Source organism: Crocodylus porosus, unplaced genomic scaffold (assembly GCF_001723895.1).
Source record: "Crocodylus porosus isolate Cpor-Errol unplaced genomic scaffold, CroPor_comp1, whole genome shotgun sequence".
Lineage (NCBI taxonomy): Eukaryota > Metazoa > Chordata > Crocodylia > Crocodylidae > Crocodylus > Crocodylus porosus.
In genome coordinates, this window is record NW_017728911.1 from 11,031,086 (window position 1) to 11,037,910 (window position 6,825).

Here is a 6,825-nt window from a genome sequence, read left to right on the forward strand (position 1 = left end):
GTAATTAAATTGGAAAACAATTCCCATTTCCTATGTATTTTATCTATTTATCATCATTTATTTCTTTACTTTCTTGCTCTGCAATAAATATTATTGTAAGGAGAGTTAAATAAGTTAAACCAATGCAATTACTTTTACAGATTGAAATTAACATCATATATCAATTTATACTAGTTTGTATAGAGCACCTACTATTTGCCCTGTACAAATAAATGCATTTGTTGCAGGATATTTATAGTGTCACTAAGGTTTCCATGTTTGCACTCCTTTTGAATAATGTTCTGTGTGTTAAAATTTGACATTTTAACAGTATTTTCAAACAATTTCATTCATTATCAAATAACCATTTATTACACTGTGGCAATTTCAAACCATTTACTGGACCCTTTAGACACTGCTAAACAATGATTTATCAACCAGTGCACAAATTTAAATGCTTATCACAGCAAATATAGAAAGTAACATTAGATAGTGACTTGACAACAGCTTTGACTAAATTATCTTCTTTTTTAATCTTGATGAGTCATATTCAGTAATAGCTGGCTTGCCAGTTTATAAATGCACCAGAAATTGAGGGCAGACTGTTTCATCCTACAATTTATTTATTTTTTTGGATAATAATCTGTAGGAAACAATCCACCCTCTCTGTAAGAATTATTTTTCCAATAGTGTTATACTGGCTCTCTCAATACTAACTCTAATCATTATTGGTGCTTTTCCGGTTAGTGTCTGTAAAATATTAAAGGACTCTGAAAGCAAGTTTCCAGACAAGTATTTGTTTAAAAATGTGTGTCCATTTCTATAAATATTCATTGGCTATTAATATTGTCCTATAAAGCAATCATTTAGTATTATTTATTTTTATTATTCGAATCAGGGTCTGTTTGTGATATGCTCTGACATCCATATAAGAAGAAAGTCCCTGCTCTAAGGGGCTTAAGGTTTAAGCATACAAAAAGATAAGTAATGAAGCACTACCCTTACTTGATAAATGGGGAACTGAATTGCAGACTGACTGTGATTTTATTTGCCCATGGTGATGTAGGGAGCTTGTGGGTAAAACTGGGAATTGAACCTGGATTTCCTGAAACCCTGTCCACTGCCTTGATCACTCAGGGTAACATTTTCAGATGCACTTCAGTCCTATTTTGAAGAACCAAAGTTCCTGGGGAAACAAATTCATATGGGATATAAATTGATTTAGTACTTTAAGAGTTAAAGTTGCTTTTGAAACAGAGACTTGCACTCTTACATTACTTGAAGCGCTCTTGAATATTCTACCCAGGACTTTGCATCTAATCACAGGATTTCCAAGATGTTGCATTTATTTATGGAAATATTAATTAATCTGCTTTCAAAAAAAAGGAAGAAAATTCACCAGATCTAACAGCATCCTGGAGAAGTACAAAATCAGGCCTAAAAATGTCATTGTTTCAAATAGGGTTTCCCTTCCACTGTATGTGACAAGATGTCCTCTAAAATCAACAAAAACAAATAATTCACTTTTATTCAAACTAGAAATGCCAGCATGATTTTTTTTAGCTCAAAACATCATCTCAGGAAGTTGACTGATGGTTCTTTAACAGGGTGACCACACTGTCCTAATTCAGGTAACATTATCAGTTTGAAATTGGGACAGCAGGGTGAGGTATTTAAGGAAGGGTCATGACTAAAATAGTTTTCCTTAATTTTTTCCTTAATTTAGGCTGTGGCATTTGTTCACAGAATAAATAAATACCACATCCATGTTTGTGTTAAAAAAAAAAGTGGGGTAGGGTGGGGTGGAGTCTTAGAAAACAAATTGGCCAGAATGATTCAATGAAACTACTGGTAATTAAATATGTTTTGGAGTCTAGTCCAGACAAGTATGAGCATGTTTAAATGGGTTAGCTAGTTGTGTTCAATCATAGGGCCTGCTGCTAATGGCAAAATGGCATTTAACATTTTCCTGGTTAAAATGCTTCCTCTCCATGTCAAGAAGGCCTATGGGAGCTTTGTTGAAAATCCTTCATTTGCCACAATAATCAAAGGTATTATTTTAATCTGATGAGAGGGATAAGAGTGGGGTGGAAACTGGATGGAAGGTGAGATCTCTGTTAATTTAAGGATATATTATACAAAACATTAAACCCAATCAGGGTATCTACCAAATATAAGCGTCCCTGTATCTCTGCCATTATCTACCTCCCCTAATGGATTAATTTGACACTAATTGCAAAAATGATTTAATTTAGCTAATCTTCACAGACTACTGTTTGGAAATTAAGATGAATGGATGGGATAAAATCTAACTATTTTTGCTAGATAAAAACTTGGAGATTGAAGATTCCAAGCTGATTGAGGTGGCTACAAAAGGTCTTTTCAGAAGGTAGATTGCTAAACTGAGGGTCAGGGTGCACAGTCAGTCACTTCTGTACATTTGAAAAGTCCAACACAGGCTGCACCCCAGCCTGATTGCAGCTGGGTCTGGGGCTCTGCCACAGCCACAGAAGGCAATTTGAGAGTAGCTAGAGATGTGTGTGGGGAAAGGAGATGAATGGTGGTGTTATTGGAGCTGAGCTGGCAGCCTAGAAGGAACAAGAGAAAGTAGAAGAGAGAGACAGGTGAGGGCTGCTGTGAAAACAGGAATGGGAAGTTTAATTGGTGTGCAAAGCAATGGGGAATGAGTGGAGTGACTTGAGAGATGTGCAATATGCAGCAGGAGGAAAGTGCAGGAAAATGACTAAAGTGACTTATGCATGTGGGTAAAATGTGATGAACAGTTTTGACTAAAAATAAGGAAAACAATCTAGGAAATTCTGTTTTGTTTCAAGGCTTTTAAAGCCACATATTAAAATGCTATTTTGTGACCAAATGTAGCTAAACTTTTTAATTGACAAAAGGGGGAACATGAAACTAAATGCAGTGTTTGCGGTTATTCCGTCAGTTATTCTAGAAATAGTGGCCTGGTCAAATGGGGAGAGATGTTTTTGAGAGTTGTCAGCCTGCCCTTTTGTAGCACTGGATCAGCAAGTAAAAGGGGAGATTTGCACCAAGGGACCACTTACAGGTCCCTGAGCCTCTATCTCACCTCCACTTCTGGCAATATGGGCTGCTTTCATCTGTGACAGCTGGGGGAAGCCTTTGAAGCTATCTGCCAGCTAAGCATGGCCAGAATACAGCATGTTACCAGTACTCTTCCTGGTGTTCCCACCAAGCATCCAGTGGCGAAGAGGTTATTTGGACTTTAAACCTAGTGGGGATCCAAACCAGGACAAAGAGAATGTGTCAGAGAATCTATATCTTAGGCATGCCTCAGAGAGAGGCAGAACAGCCAGGGATGCATATTTCACTTGCTTTCTTAAATGGCCATTTACCAAAATAAAAATGGAAATTAAAAAAAAAAAAGCCAAGTCTACTTCCTTTCTCACTAGTGAATGTTTGTCCTTTACTCCCACAGGAAGTGGGAATAGCAAACCTCCCTCAGACTGAGGTGTGTTCTGATGATGCTTTTATTTCTTGTTATATTTGCATTAAATGAAAAGATTATATTTCTACAACATCAGCCCATTGACATCAGAGACTTGCTTTGCTAAATGCTGCAGTGGGACTCCTAATTGTTCCTCCACTGCCCCATTGCCAGCTTCCCTTGTGCTCTTTTGTATGCCAAGCTAATGTAATTAGCCATGTGTTAAGCTTGCAAAGGAGGCAGGAGCTAATACTAACACATGGCTAATTACAATATTACAGTTGGCCATTTGCTAGGCTGACTCAAGGGACTAGTAATAGAATATGGAATCCTTTACCTTAAGTTCAGCTGTTCTCACCCCAAAATTCCCAGTCAGCAATCAATAATTTCTCATTAACATTGGCACAAATGAATGCAATGCTATTCAGCCAGGTGGATGACTTTAGCCCATATTTATGTCAATAGGGAGAGCTGTTGTCCCTGATTTCAAAGGGAAGTCCACAACACTGAATGAATGAGAGAAGCTGACAAGATTATTTACGTGATTTTGTCATTATTTTAGTTTTGTCTCATCTCCAAACCAACTATATCATCTTTTGGCAGAGGCAGACTTGAATTCCCAAGTCTGCAGTTCATTGGGGCACCTAAGTACTGCTGAAAGGCAAATATAGTACAGGGAAAGGGGACAGAAAAGTTCATGGTTCCCTTAGATGATAAATCTCTATGAGGACCCTAATTCCATAATCTTACCTGTGTTGCCGACAATGTAAAGGGTCATTGCTTCTAGGCATTCTAGTCATTCTCTTGCTGAAGGGTATCACCTTCTATGTACGCAGTGCCTTCATCCTGTCAAGTTGTGTCCCATAAATTTGCATGTCTTCTATGAAGCAAAATGTGTTGCCAGCAGCCTCCTAGACCAGATCAAAACAATTAATTAATGTGTGTTTACATCAGCTTTGACCTCCTGTGCAGCTTCCTATCTGTTCCCCAAACCAGCTAAATCTCCTCTTTAAAGAAAGTATTCTGGTGGGGATGAGCAGAGCAAAGGATAGGTCACTGGAATTGGTCCAAGTCTTCAACAAGGCACCATTGCAACTCAGCTATGCAAATTAAAACGTATGCTACAAATGCATTCAGTCTTATTCCATTGGGATAAGCATGTTATGTTAGGGGTGTGTATATGTGTATGTAGTGAGGGTATAATGAATGCCTGCTGCCCCCTCCCCTCTCTGGGTGTGTGGGGATGACAAATTCTTTGAGAAGCAATTCCTTTGACTGGCTCGTTGAGGAAAGGAAACTTGTCATGATGCCAAGCACAAAACTGCTTCTGGGCTTAGTTTTGAATTTTATGAAGTGAATAAGTGAAAAATGTATACACATTCACTTCAGACCCAAGTTATGAATAATTAAAAGAATATATAATTGTATCCAGTTTTCCCCTCAAGCTCAACCAGCAAAGACATCTTCTGTCCATGTAACAGGGTGCTTCATGTTTTTTTCAAAAATTGTAAGAACTGAACCAAACATTGCTGAATTTATGTGTATGCAAGTATAAATAACAGCCTGACCATTAGAACAGACAAGAAAGAGAGCATAGTGCTCAACAGTTTTATTTGATGGAAAGAGTAGATTTTTAATTTGACTATGCACACGTATTTCCTTAGTGCTGAACATCCTGACTTTCGTGCTGGATTCTGATCGGAGATGGGTGGGTTGGGTATAAGTGTATGCCTTACAGAACACACTACTCCATTTGTCCTTGTATGCATGGCAACTGACTCGAGGACTCCCGGCAAGATACAGCAACATGTATCTGATTGGAAGTTAGGTTTCTCTGGTATTTTATTACCATAGTAGAATAATTTTGTTTTGTCAAACAACTATTACTTTAACTTTGCAATTGGCTGAAATCTGATTCTTTATTTTACTAAGTAAAATAAAAGAAGGATGTTTAATGCATAATAATTGTTATGCAGGCATAACTTCACAGAACAAAAAAATGTTGCTTTTTTAAGAAGGGACCAGCCTTGGTGTAAATTTGAAAAAAAAAAGGACTTTAACAACCATAAGTAAAATGTTTGTCTTCGGCTTATATTGATGCATCCCACTAGCAAAGGGCAGGAACAAGGCAACTTCATTATATATTATTTTTCCCATTATTCTCCTAGTATTCTACCAGCATCCTATACTATGTAAGTTTTACTCCTGGAAAAATTGGAGTGAACAGCAGGAGGTTTGCCTCAGGAAAGAATGGTGAATAAATTAATAAATTTTTAATAATAATGTATTTAGCACCTTTCACCTGAGGATTTTGGAGTGCCTTACAAACACTAATTAAGGCCTGCACCAATTTTTGTCAAGTAGGAAAACATTATTTCCATTTACAAATGGAGAAACTAAGACACAGGCAAGTTAAGTGACTTGCTTCAGTCATGCAGAGGTATGTGGCAGAGACTAGGTACTGAAAGCCAGGAGCCCTGTTTCCTGTCACTTGCTTTAACCCTTGTCTACTCCCTCTCATGCTGCTGTTGCTGGTAAGGTTCTTTGGGTAAATGTGTTATATTTTATTAGACCAACTAAATAGCTGGAAAAATTGTTCTTTGTAAGCTTCTTCAGGCATGGTGGAAGAGAAGCCAATATGCAAAACTCAGGTGTGGGGTTATCAGATGGCAGGCAGGTTATAATGTGCCATAAATCCAATGTCTATATTTCATCCAGGATTTTTTGTATCCAGTAGATTTATAAACTGAAGTTCATGGGCTCATCTATGAAAGGTGTTTTGTAAGTTCCCTTTGAGGATTAGAACTAGAGATTGGTGAGATAATGGCTGTCTTGTCAGAAGTGTGCACCCACATGTAACTGGATATTTTTGTCATTGATGTATTTTCAGTATGCATTCTTTCTGGTATGTAATTGCTGTTTGGTTTCTCCTACGTATTTTCCGTCAGGACATTTAGTACACTGGGTGAGATGTATTACATTTGTGGAGGTGCAGGTGTAAGATCCAGGAATGGTGATGGTTCTGTTGTGGGGTGTTGTTATTGTGGAAATGTTGGAGATGTGCTGGCAGGTTTTACATTTCTTGCCTTGGCATGGTCCAGATCCATTTGATGTGCTTTGAACCATAGGAAGTTTGCCTCTGGTGATTAGGATGGGAAAGTTCGGTGCTTGTTTAAAGGCTAGGATTGGTAGTTCTAGAAAGATGTCTTTAAGAATTGGATCTTCCTCTAGTATGGGTTGAAACTGCTTGAGGATTTTCCATATAGGGTCCAGTGAAGGATGATATGTCATAACTAATGATGTGCAATTCATGGAGATTTTTTTTTTTGTACTGCAGCAATTCTTCACATGGTAACCAGGTGGCTCTTGCAAAACTG